Here is a 12,000-nt window from a genome sequence, read left to right as displayed (position 1 = left end):
ACTTTCCTCCATTCTGGAATAAGTCGAATAAGAGGACAATACGAGTCTAAACAGCTTGTCAAAGAACCAAACTTTGCTTTTGAGTTTGTATGTAGTGCAGTTTAATGTAAGAACAACATTTTCAGTTGTGCATTAGAAAGAAGCTCGTTATGGAGTCATTACAGCGGGTACTTACAAAAAAAAAGAAAATGAAATGTGTGTGTGTCTCAATTGTGTTTAAAGATGTAGCACCATCCGGGTGCTATGTTTAAACTCCACTTCTTGATTTTCCTTTCAGCAAAAGGTTAATGCTTTTGTTCTTGTCCATGAATAACACCGCATACACACTGCCACACACATCAAGAAACAGAGGAGGAAGACACTCTACATCTACGTATTCATGTACTGTACATTTCAGCCTGTTGCATGCATACATGCCTTACTAATTCAACAAAGCAATCACAATGAAAAAAAGACTATCGGCTGTGTCAAAAAAGAAAAGAAAACATAACACTGTGCAATAATAATTCAATACAAAACAACAACACAAAGAGAACGTTACAGCAAAAAACCTAATTATTCTGACGACTGAATAAATCATTCATTTAGTCTTTGGATGTTTCAGAAGACTGTCATTGTAAAAGTTACCAACCCAACAAAAAAACCCCAACCTGAACCGTTTTAAATGTTTCACGTTTGAGTTTGCAGAAAGTTATTAAGGGCTTCTGCTTTTACTGGTTGTTCATTTAACTCTTTTATTCTCCAAACACAATTTATTCAGTAATTGAGTCCGCTGAAGGTAAAATACTCAATACTCATAACCGCTTGACGTAAACCAGTTAAAACTTTGTACATTTCAGCAAAAACTGTCTTAGAAAATGCTAAAACGTCTGACAGCTACCCAGATAAGCTGGTTAAGTCACATCCAAAGCTTTTGTTTTGCTTAAGATAAGATTAAAAAGCTAAAACTTTTTTCTAACTATTGAATATGTTTTACAATATGGCCTTTGTTCTATTCAGGCAGAAGCAAGAGGTAGATGTCAACACATCACAGAAGACAGTGATGTGGTTACTCTGAACGCTCTGGTCCACAGATGATATTATGGGAGTAATTTAGAATGTCAGATGTTTCATAGTAAACATCTTATCTGCCATTGTAACTTGATAAAAATAACTCCTAGCTGGATAATAGGAACACCTGATCAGATTACTGCTACTTCCAAAATACAGTGTCTATAAAAAGTATTTACCCCTTGAATGCTCTAGCGTTTTTATTGATTTTACAAATCAGTTATGATCAACATAATTTGGCTTTCTGACAAAAAAACCCCTTTAACATTAAAATGAGAACTGATTTCAACAAAATAATTGAATTAAAATATTACAGAGAAAAACAATAAGTGGGTACATAAACAAACACCACCTTTAAAATAACTGAGCTCATTCATCAGAGGTCCAATCAGTTGCTACTAGTCATCACAGAGTGGCTGCAGATCAGCTGTCTGCAGTAAGTGTCTTCAGTAATTGTAATAGAAAACCATCTGGTTCTGGAAGGTCCAGTCACTAGTTAATCAGGATTTCTGGCTACCATTACAGCATGAAGGCTAAAGAAAATCCAATCAATCAGAGAAAATGTTATTGAAAAGTATCAGTCATGGGATGGATACAAAAAAATCTTTCAAAGGGGCAGTATAATGTATTTTAAGATAAGATAAGATAAGATAAATCTTTATTGTCATTGTCACAAGGACAACGAAATTTAAAAGGTGCCATCGGTCAGTGCATATGCTTAAAAACAAAAAGCAACTGTCTCACAATTCACACACAATGTAAGAATTAACAAATAACTGGCAAAAAAACAACAAAAAAAAAACTAATAAATAAGAACAGCCACATTCTCACATACATCATTTATGATGATTAATGTTTGTTTTTGATTGCATTTAGTTTTGTTATTGCTGTCGGGTAGAAACTGTCTCTGAGACGGTTGGTTCTGGTTCTGATTGCTCTGCATCTTCTGCCTGAAGGCAGCAGTGTGAACAGAGAATGTCCGGGGTGAGAAGTGTCCTTTGTGATGTGTTGTGCTTTTCTTAGACAGCGGTCGCTGTGCAGGTCCTCCAGTGAGGGGAGAGGGCAGCCAATGATTTTTTGGGCTGTATTCACAACCCTTTGGAGAGCTTTCCTTTGAGCCGTAGTGCTGCTGTTATACCATACGCAGATACAGTAGGTCAGTATGCTCTCTATGGAGCACTTGTAGAAGGACACCAGCAGCTTCTCCTTGATGTTGTTCCTCCTGAGAACCCTCAGGAAGTTCAGTCTTTGCTGGGCCTTTTTTATCAGCTCGAAGGTGTTCATGTTCCATGTGAGGCCCTGCTCAATGTGGACCCCCAGAAAACGGAAATCAGCTACCCTCTCCACACATTTTCCCCCAATGGTTAGTGGTGTAATGTCCGTTTTATTCCTCCTGTAAATTTTCTAGGCATACAGAGGGATTTTATAGCACAACCAAGTAACTATGTTACCTTCAGTTGTTATAAAAATTCTGCATTTTTTGACTTTGCAATTTAATACCTTGAATTTAGGCCTCTGTCACTTCTCCTCCTCCTGCTTTTTCTGGAACTCTGCCTTCAGGTAGTGATTACAACATGCTTCTCTATTAACCCTTTAACAACGTTTTTACCAGCATTCACTGAAAGTAAAGGCGGATATTCGACAGCTATTGACACCTAATGCTGCCGTGCGCTTAGAGACTGAGGGCAATCAGCAAGAGGTTTTGTCAGAATGGGAAATTGTAGGGAACTGTGAAGAATTGACAAAAACTGTGTGAGTCCGTGTTGCCCTATCATTCCCCTCCTCTTGGGCCTAGGTGAGGCTTTCATATTTAAAAGACGTTTCTGGGACCAATGCAAATGCAAACCAAGTATTGATCACCGGCCTTTCTGACTGTAGTTTCTGTCGTAGCTCACCCATTTTCCCTTCTGTGCACCACCCAGGTCTGTTTACCAGTTCCAGGACCCAACCAAAACCCCTCAGTGTTATTACCTTGAGAAATAATGAGATTTGTTTAAGTATAAAACAGGCATTAATGCCGAATATGTTCAAATGTTCCAAGTCATACAAATAGAACAAATACAGAGTGACATTCACCATCCAGCGCTTGGCCACACTTAGCTCACCTTAGGCATATAACCAAGTTTCCATCCCTAAGTAAAATTTTTAGGTTAAATTTGATGATACATTGTCAACATTGCATGTCTGTCAAGCTCATCCAAGATTGTGTAATGGAATGCAGACAGAGCCATCGCTGTACATATTTCCAAGAGAAGGGTTTCTGCTGACGTGAAAACACTGCGCTTTACATAAAGCACATCAGTTGTGTCATCATCTGACAAAGTTCCAATCATTTACACATGTAAAATATTGGTCATTTTAGTACCATAGGCAGATGTCGATGACTCTTCTGAAATGACCTCCTAATCTGGACTTTGTGATTAAACATTCTCAGTTTTCATTGAAACACTCAAGCGAGTGTTGCAATTGTAACGTGTTGGAATACAGGCTCAAAAAAGCTTGTATTCCACCATGTACTCCTTCAAATGGAGATGTAAATACATGTTGGTGTTGCAGTTCAACATTCAGTGCAAACATTCATTACCAACATGTAATGAACATGTACCAACATGTGTGAAAAAAGTACTATTATAAGCAGTTACTTTTTCAGTATCGTATTGATATCACAGCAGTGTCCTGGCAGAAAACAACAGATGACACCACGGCGCTACAACAAGGCCAAACTCACAGTAGGAAAGCTTTTATTTACAAAGTAGCGAATCTCCACATGAACACAAGTGTCATATTTGTTTCTTAGAGAAAGCGGTCTGTCTTTTTCATAATGCCAAAACATGTAGGATGAGATTTCTTATTGTATTTTTATTACATCTGATGTTATAAACTCTTAAAAATACTCTTATCTTCTTTTATTTTTTCAGACATGCAAAATGGCTCAGCCTTAACAGCCAGGCCTCAAACCTCGCTGCCGAGGCGATCTTCCAGAGTCCACCAGGACGAAGTGAAATTCAGTGAGTTATGACTTCACAATTAGTGGTGAGCACTCAGCTATTTTTGTAAGTAAATCTTATCTCCCGGTTATTATTTTATTTCTTTTGTTATAACGCAGTACAGCAAGGCAGAGTGTGATAAGCAGAAGAGATATACAACATGGCGGACATGATCTTCAATATGAGGACACAGGGACGGGAAGAAGCCGGTATTCATTATGTTCATTCCCTGCATTGATTCCCGATCGCTCAATGGCTGGTTGTCTTATGCACTGAGTTATATTTTACTATTTATTGCACCAAATTTCAGCTGGGTGATTATTTATTTTGCATAATGTTCTCAATTCCACCTACAAGTTGATGACAACTCATAGGTGGTTATGCGGTCTGTTGTGAGCAGTGGTAGTAAATTTATTTTCCAGTTTGTCCATAAAGATACCTTTACGCTAAGAACAGCAGTCCGCTGTGCTCTGTCTATCCGCTCCACCTGCATAAGTACAGATGGAGTCACGCACTTTGCCGCTGTTCGCTTTGAACCGGCCGCTAGGCGGTAGCTCAAGAAGGAAAAGGGTGTCATACTCTTTGCATCGCACATTTTTTAATCATTCATTTTAATAATGCCAATTGGAAAAAATAAAAACTTGGACATCAATCAATGAAATCGCACCAAGTGCTTTTAATTTTTTTTTTTGTCTGAGTGTTTTCTATTTTTTTTCCATTAAAGTTCTTTTATGTTCTGTCAGAATGTATTAAAAGGATGTTTTTATTAAGAGTTTTTAATGTTTTATGTGTGCATTCTAAGCTGGAAGTTGCCACAAAATTTCACTGTAGTTTCATAATGACAACAAAGATGCCTGTAGCTCATAAAGATTGTCTGTTCTGTGTTAACAACTGATGCAGACTGTGGTGAGGTGGAGACCCCAAGTTCCCTCATCCAGGAGCTCAGTGACCTCAGGTCTACACTACAGGAGAGACGTCGGGTCTGTCCTGAACGCAGCACAATGTTGGATCATGTTTGGACAAAAAAAACAAAAAAACACTGCCAGATGCTCCACAAGTGGACAGTGGACAAGCATTTATGTGTTACTTTGTGTGGAAACAACAAAAAAATAAAATGAAATAAAGAAAAAAAAAATTCTGTGCCTCATTTATGTTCCTCATATATGAACATGTTGCATATAAGCAATATCATATGAATATATTTTAATACTGCCCTCACTATATTAAAGAAAGGGAATAATATATATGTATTTTTTATAGAGATTTTAATACAGCATTAAAAATATTGATTGGGGCGGGGTTTATTTATAAAGACATGTGCTGTCCATCAACCAACCAATCACATGTCTGTGATTAATTGTGATGTAATTTGTTTTCATCCAATGACTGAGAATCCACGTTGGTCTGCTGAAGCGGCTTTGCATATCCTAATTGCTGTTGGCTAGTCTCAAGGAGCTGAGTGGAGGACTCACAGGGTAGGACTGATCTGTGAGGCGGAAGTTCAAAAGTCAGGAAACTGCAGCTCTGAGTAGGAGGTGCGTCTCGAAGGCTTGGTTTACCCAGGCATTTTGCATAGCTGAGTGGTTACCATGGAGATCAAAGGATTTCTCAAACATGCATGAAAGAATCAAGCCAACACTCCAGGTATGTTTTTGTTGAGGGAATAACATCATTAAAAAAAAGAGTCCAAAAAGAGTCAATTTTACATAATACTGCTCCTTTAATGAGAGCCAGGGGTCGACTACAGCTGACTATGGAAAAATTGGTCAAAGCTCATTTGTAAGCACTCCACAACCAATGTTTTCAGCAAAGTGTTTTTTTTACCAGTAACAAATAAGATAATCCACACAATACAGTTTTAAAGGACTAATTTTGCAGGTTAGTGAGAAGAGAGAAAATAAAAAACAGCAACTGCACATCTGCTGAACTTAACATAAGAGCTACTGCTCAGTCCAACGATCTTTTAATGGTAGTAAACAGCATAACGGAGGAGCATTGTTGGGATGACCTGATGAGTGTCAGAAAGAACAGGAGTTTCTTAAAGAAACAAAGGCCAATTTCAAGTCAAATTTATTTTATTTAAGTTATGTTTCATATATACAGAATGTTTATAACTTAAGGTTATAGGGTTAGTTCAATATGCTATAAAATGTTTTTTTGTACAGTGCAAGTCTCACCAGTTGTTAACCATTCATGTCCTATTTCTCTCATAATTTTAGTTTTTTCTTTTTTTTTATTTTATTGTTCCTTAATTGTATGTTGATATTAATCCAGTAAAACAAACTCAGAACTATTTGCATGAGTTTGCAGGGCTGTTGAAGTGGTGGAGTTTATCTTCCCCGACATTACATGTCCACCTTTGAAGTCCTGAAGCCTCTTCATATTCTAAATATGACCTCTAATAGCACACACACACCCCCACGCACGCACATCCCCCTGCACACACACACAGTGTGTGAGGGCTTTCCCCACACAGTGAAAGAGAGAAGGAGGGTTTTCCCCGTGAATGAAGCTCCTTTATCAGCTGAGGGCAGGTCTACAATGACCCCACAAAGATGGATAGGGAGATTGTCCTGTGAAGTGATCCGCGAACACAGATAGTCAGGGGTCGGTCTGTGTGTGGTTCTCCATGTCCTGCACCACAAATGACCTAACAGCACCTCCATCTCAGCTAGATGGGTGGGTGCTTTGGGGCCATGTAGGGCCAAGGGCAGGAATAAGAGGAAAACACCCACAACACAATGGGTCAGTAGGAGTTTTAGATGGGGGTAGGGTGAACTGGAATCCATCACATATCATACAAACTCAGAACAAGTTGAGTCTACAGGGCTCTACGTTGACAAGTATTTGTGAATGAGGCTCATGGCACCAATAGCTCAGGCTTTCACCAGCTAGCAGGCAAGTGAATGAAAGAAGCTCCAGTGCTGCTTTTAAATAGGAATTAGTTCATAAAATTGAAATATTTCCCTAAACAGTTTCTCACTTCTCTCTTTAACAGAAGACATCAATTTAAGTTAATAACTAATTTAATTAGTTACAAACCAATAAGAACACTGATGGGCCATCGCATTTAACCCAGAAGACGGAATTCAGGTCAACTGAACAACGCTGCTGAGCTACGTAACCTGACTAACTGCTGTTAGCAAAACATGCTAATATTAGCAAAACATATTCAGTCACTAAAATGTAAGCAACAAAAAGTAGTCAAATTAGTGTTAGATTATATTGTTATGCTACTTAACAGTATATACCCCTTGCATGTTACTGTTTACATCTGTAAATTTAGCACAGTGCTTAAAAACAAGAAGACCTTTTCTATGGCAGAACAACTCCGTTAACAAAATGAAACCTGGAGATGTAACTGTTCTTAATTCAGTGCATTGTGCCACAGCAAAGGGAAAAGTAACAGAAAAACTGTGTATTCCTTTTTCTCACTTTGTGTCTGCTACGGTACACACAGACTTGTTGCCATACCAACTGACAAAAACACCATTTTATCTATCAGAATTCAATACCAAAAACCACTCAAACATTTCCCACACAAAGAACTGAACATTCAGTCCGTTACAGTATTATGCTTTTAGACTTGATGTTTATTTTATGATTATTAATAAGTGATCACTCTCGTGGATTAGCTTCCGCTGCTATTAGCTAATCTAACACAGATAGATTAGCTAATTTCAGCGCCTGCTCTACTGATGATCTATCAGAGTTGGTAATAGAGGCAACCCAAAAAAGTCAAATTGTTAAAAACCAGGGAAAAATACTTTAAGCTGAATCTGATTGCAACTCCAGCTTTATTTTTTTATTTACTTATCTTTTCATTTAACAGTGAGCTCTGTGGTATTCAAGCATAAACCTTGTGCATTTTATGCAGAATAGAGACACAGCTTTTTCCCTTTAGGTGAGATTGGTGGTTAGTCACTGTGTTGCTACATGCCAGATGTTTCCTAGACTGCTATGCTATGCTATCAGTGGCAAAGATACTTATCAGTCTAAGAAACATATTGAATGTAGGCTGTAAATCAGAAAGAAAGTCTTCAGTTGGAAAATCAGTGTACAGCGTTCCACTCCCCATTTTATTTGCATAACATTTGCATAGACTTTGCACTAATATGTATTCTTGGCTACATTTTCACATACTTGCATTAGTTAACCTGCAGGACTTCTCTTTTTCTCACAGCAAGGAAAATCCCTGTAACCTGATACCTCACTATACATTGAACTATTTAGGACAAACTCATGTCTGTGTTCTTGTTTCTCTTTTTTATTTTAGGGAAAGAGGTTTCTTATCAAGTTCTTGCATAAGTTTTAAGATTGAATAAATACAGATCATCACCAGATAGACAGATCTGTAAACAGAGAGATGATGATATGCATCATAAGGAAGCTTTGCACGTTATTTAGCAGCAGTGCACGCCTCAGTTTGCTTGTTAAGCAATAAGTACCTAAAAGCTGCAGTATTTAACTTTTCCAAAAATGTTTTTAACATATTTCTTCACACTATCACCATGTTGTGACAGTATAAGACAGATAACATGAGAAAAGATCAAGCTCCTCCATCTCCTGCCTGAGCTACTATTGGCGTCTAAAGAAATTCGCCCCTTCCGGTCATAAACAACCAATCAGAGCCAGGAAGACGGTTTAAGCACCATCATCCTTGCGTACATGTTGCTATGTGTGCTCATGACGGAGAAAGTTAGCGTTCCTGCAAAACTGTTCATACACCGTCATTGGTGGCCATGTTAACTAGCCTGAGCATTCATAACAAGCTGTATTGAAGTGAAGAAGCTGATGTAGCAGAGAGCTAAGGGGAAGCTCTGAGGAGTACATACACAAGAGTGATTTCTAACTGAATTGTGTATTTCTGTAGATGAACACAGGGCCATATTAAATTAGACTAAAACATATTTCTGTGCAGCGTAAGGCTAACTGAAACCGCCATTTGTTAGACTTGTCTGACAGCTGTGACACCTTCACCACTCTGTGGAGGAACCAAGGTTACATGTAAATGCATGACAAACAGTCAGGCTGCCATTATGTAACTGAGGAATGATTAGCTTCCTGGATGTCAGATGAACACATCATCTAAGCATTTTAGGATGTAGTTAGACCACCAGTGAGCTGCTGAATCCCCTGGAGCTTATTGGAGCATCTGTCTGGCCATATGTCACACATCCAAATTCTCCACTGCTGAAGTACATGGAACAGTTGTCGCAAGCCAGCTGAATTAGCATTTTCATAGAATGGTTTTGTTGGAACTTAAGGTACCAAGACGCTGTAGTTGGAACATGTATTTGTATAGTGTGTGACCAAGTCATGTTAAACTCTTTGTCTCATTTAGAAACTTCTAACTCATTTTTTCTGTTTCTACTCATTTCAAGTAACATTTCCACTGTTACTGCACATCTGTAGTTCTGTTCGGATGTGCCGTATTGTAAATAGTTTGTTTTTCTTAACAGTTAATCAACATGCACATATGACACATTTTTGGAAGGTAATCTGACTCAGTCGCACATCTCTTTTAATATGAGTTCAATATTTCTAATAACTGCACAGTATTTTTATGTAATAGTCTTGTACAGTATATTATTATTGTTGTTATTGTTAATTTAACACTAAGAAATTTTTGTGTGAACCTTTATATTGGATGCTGATATCACACCTGAATTTCCCCTTTGTATTCTATTGTATTCTATTCTATTCTGTAATTCTGGTGTTATACTGAATCAAAAACCAAACATGAAGGCAGGTCTCTTGTATTGTTTGTTCTCACTCAGATGGCATTGCTATAGTTACTTGTTTTGTTTCAAGGAGTCAACATCAAAATCATAATTCTATCAATATGTTAAGTCTTCATTTTGTTTCATTTTGGCTTAATTTCCCCAAACTTGTCCTTTTTGTAGAAAGCTTTCACTAAAATGTTTCCAGAATTTATCCGGAAAATTTAACATAAATCAGAGTTTTTACTTGCTTTTCATTTCTTACACGTACATAAAACGTATTTTGAAGCTGAGGTGCAGGGATGATAAAGGTGGGGGGTGGGATGAGTCAGAGTTCCCTTCAGAAGGCTGAATGTTGGTGAAGAAACTGTGAAAAACCCAGAATCCCAAACAGACAGTAAGAACCAAACCAGAAACAGCGAGGGGATGACAGCGCCACTCAAAGGGAATGAAGATCTTAACTTCACACAAGAACAGTTCCAATGTCTATTTTTCTTCTTTATTCACATATCCCTGTGTTCTTCAGACAGGCCCATGGGTCTCACCGATGGTTGAGTGGAAACAAATTTCCATGTGTTTAAATGTGGATATTTAAACACATGGAGTAAATAAAAGGGTTCAAGCATTTTCAAACCATGAAAATGTTGTAAAAACGTTGTACTGATCTCACAGAGCTTCAGATCAGAACACTGAAATACAGACAAAATATTTACTTTTTCCTGATCATGCAATGGACCGACCTTTGAAGTGTAATTGTCCTTATTGATCCCAGCAGCTGCCCTTAATAAACATGCACTGCTGCACAATCCTCATCAGAATATAGTAATACAAGTTATTGATTGTAAAGCCTGATAATCAGCCCACACAAGGACATTCGTTGTCTGATGAGAATTCTGGGGCCACAAATTGATTTTTATGCTGGGGATTTTGGAATCATGTTGAACACAGTGATTTTCTGTTCAGTCACCTTGAGCCCAATATTTGCTAAATTGGGGCTCATGTTTTTGTCTGTGTGTATGGAGGGCTGTCCAAGAGAGTGAAAGAGCATTTTGTTAAAAGGCTACTCAAATAACTGATCTTAACATCTACTGTATATTTATATTATGTAATCAGACACACATTTTAAGTTATATATAAATTCTGGTACTTCAAAGGGTAAAGCTAAAAAAAAAATCTAATAAATACATCATGCAGAAGAAATGTTTTCCCAAATTAAATTTTCAACATAATACCTATGAAACCACAGGAAGTAATGTATATATATTAGAACAAAGTAGTCCCTGTGACCATATCTACTGTTTTCTCTATAATCACTTGACCTCCAAAAGGCAAATAGAAAATAACATTAAAACAACAAAGTTATCTCCAAAGAAATCTCACTAAACATAAATTGTATCCCACACTGTGTGTGGTGCCTATGGATTGAAACAAGCTTGCCTTTTATTCAGTGACGTTACTCACAGTGGGTAGAGGAGATAGAAATTTTACTCAAATAAGAGTAAAAAGTATGGAGTAGTAAAGCTACTTCTGAAAGTATGTTCTCTTCAAGACATTACTCAAGTCAATTTAACTGAGTACCTGACTAAGTTACATCGCTTCTGTCAGGAAGAATGGGTCAGAATTCCAGTAAGCTATCATTGGTAGCCATGCTAACTAGCCTTTGCATTCATGGTAGGTTCCGTTGTGGTGACCCAGCTGCAGCCTTGCAGAAAGAAAGGGGATGAGGTGAACAGCTTGTACAAGAGGGTGATTGACAGCACTAAGACCCTCTTCCTGGCTCTGATTGGTTGTTTCTGACAGAGTATTTATGCAAAGAGCAGGACCATAGGAGACTGTTCATTTTATACCATATTATACTGTCATGATATGGTGACAGTTTTAACAAATATGTAAAAAAAAAAATGATTTAAATTACATACTTTATGTGAACAATTAATAAAAAAAGCAACAAGAATGAATACGTCACTTATAAATTGAACACATTATATACCAGCGCACTTTGTGAAATCAATGCCAGAAACCCCCACGTTGATTACATTCCACTGCACTCACTTTCAATTTTATGGTTTGTTTCTGCTTCTGACAGTCGCAGCTAGACGGCCTAGAATGCCTCTGGCGCGCCCACTTCCTCCCATGGTACCCCTAACTCATGAATGATTGGTCCTGCTGCCTTTCATCTCAAGCCCAGGCCTTAATCAGAAAGAGAGAGTGTGTGTGCTGGCGTGTGTGTGTGTGTGTTT

At 37.9% G+C, this 12,000-nt stretch overlaps 1 long non-coding RNA gene across 1 annotated transcript; it reads left to right on the top strand.

The window, feature by feature from the left end:
• The first annotated feature begins 3,605 nt into the window (after positions 1-3,605).
• On the top strand, positions 3,606-5,091 carry LOC116719107 (uncharacterized). Its single transcript, XR_004339074.1, has 3 exons — positions 3,606-4,058; positions 4,157-4,246; positions 4,938-5,091. It is a non-coding gene; the product is annotated as an uncharacterized LOC116719107 (long non-coding RNA).
• The last annotated feature ends 6,909 nt before the right edge of the window (positions 5,092-12,000 follow it).

Source organism: Xiphophorus hellerii, chromosome 4 (genome assembly GCF_003331165.1).
Source record: "Xiphophorus hellerii strain 12219 chromosome 4, Xiphophorus_hellerii-4.1, whole genome shotgun sequence".
Classification (NCBI taxonomy): Eukaryota; Metazoa; Chordata; class Actinopteri; order Cyprinodontiformes; family Poeciliidae; genus Xiphophorus; species Xiphophorus hellerii.
Note: the sequence above shows the minus strand (reverse complement) of the source record. Positions and strands in the feature narration are given on the sequence as shown.